This window comes from Suncus etruscus, chromosome 18 (genome assembly GCF_024139225.1).
Source record: "Suncus etruscus isolate mSunEtr1 chromosome 18, mSunEtr1.pri.cur, whole genome shotgun sequence".
In the NCBI taxonomy this organism is placed as follows: domain Eukaryota; kingdom Metazoa; phylum Chordata; class Mammalia; order Eulipotyphla; family Soricidae; genus Suncus; species Suncus etruscus.
In genome coordinates, this window is record NC_064865.1 from 58,165,734 (window position 1) to 58,167,175 (window position 1,442).

Consider the following 1,442-nt stretch of genomic DNA (forward strand, 5'->3'; position numbering starts at 1 on the left):
ACTATATCTCCTTCCAACACTCGGATCTTATCCAGAGTGATCAGTTCCAACTATCAGTGGACTTTTCTCTACCATAATTGTGTTGCTTCACTCTTTGTGAAAAGCTTTCTAACATGGATATTATTACCATACTATATTTTGTCTTTCATATATCCCACAAATGAATGATATTATTCTATGTCTATCTGTCTCCTTCTGACTCTATCATGAGAAAGTCTTGCTGTTCAAATGTTTCCATCTGTCTAGCAGGAAATACAATCGAATATCAAAGACGATGGCTAATTTTACGATGAGTGGGTTTATTCTCATGGGGTTTTCTTCCAACCCTGAGCTAGAAATATTATATGCTTCTCTCTTCTTAGTCTTATATTTATTGTCTCTCACTGGCAACATCCTCATTATCACAGCAACTTCCATGGATGAGAGTCTCGACTCCCCCATGTACTTTTTCCTGAAGCATCTCTCCTTTTTGGATCTTTGCTACATTTCTGTGACTGTACCAAGATTCATTTGCAACTCTTTTATGCAGAGTGGAGAGATTTCCCTCTGGGAATGTATATTGTAATGCTTTGCTCTAATTCTTTGTGCTTCTGCTGAGCTGTTTATGCTCACGGTCATGTCCTATGATCGATCGCTACGTGGCCATCTGCCTTCCTCTGCGCTATGACATCATCATGGATACCAAAACCTGTGTCCATGGAGTTGTGGGTGTCTGGGTCAGTGCAGCCATCTCTGGAGTCATGCAAACAGCAGTTACTTTCTCCATGCATGTCTGTGGTCCCAGGGTCATTCACCAGTTCTTCTGTGATGTCCCCCAGCTGGTGAAACTCTCCTGTTCCAACGAATATATAAGAGAGATTGGAGTAGTTTTTTTCCTGGCCTTGGTAGGATTTCTTTGTGTGATTTTTATTGCATTCTCCTACATGCGCATATTTTCTTCTGTGCTAAGGATGCCATTTGCTGAGGGCAGGGTCAAGGCTTTTTCGACTTGCCTTCCTCACCTCGCTGTTGTCGTATTATTTATGTCCACAGTTGCCTTTGAATTTTTAAAGCCTCATTCGGACTCTCCTACTGGTTTGGACATTTTTCTCACTATCCTTTATACTATTGTGCCCCCAACAATTAATCCAGTTATCTATAGCCTGAGAAATAAAGCCATTAAGACAGCTGTAGGAAAGGTATTTCAAAGAATAAAAGGACCCCTCATATATTAAAGTATTTCTATTAATTCTCAGTTTGAAGACAAGTTAAAGATATATTGGGTAATAGTCATATTATACATAAGCATAGTAATACATAAAACTAGATAATGGATTGTAAAATTGTTTTATGCGTAAGTTTTCATATGTACACTACTTGAGTAAAAGAAACTCTCCAAACATATTTAGATGTTTAGGTAATAATCTAGAAAATATAGAAGATAAAATATTTTTCTTACTTTA

General features: G+C 37.9%; 1 pseudogene; it reads left to right on the top strand.

Annotated features, from left to right (window-relative positions):
• The first annotated feature begins 274 nt into the window (after positions 1 to 274).
• On the top strand, positions 275 to 1,214 carry LOC125995916 (olfactory receptor 14J1-like; annotated as a pseudogene).
• The last annotated feature ends 228 nt before the right edge of the window (positions 1,215 to 1,442 follow it).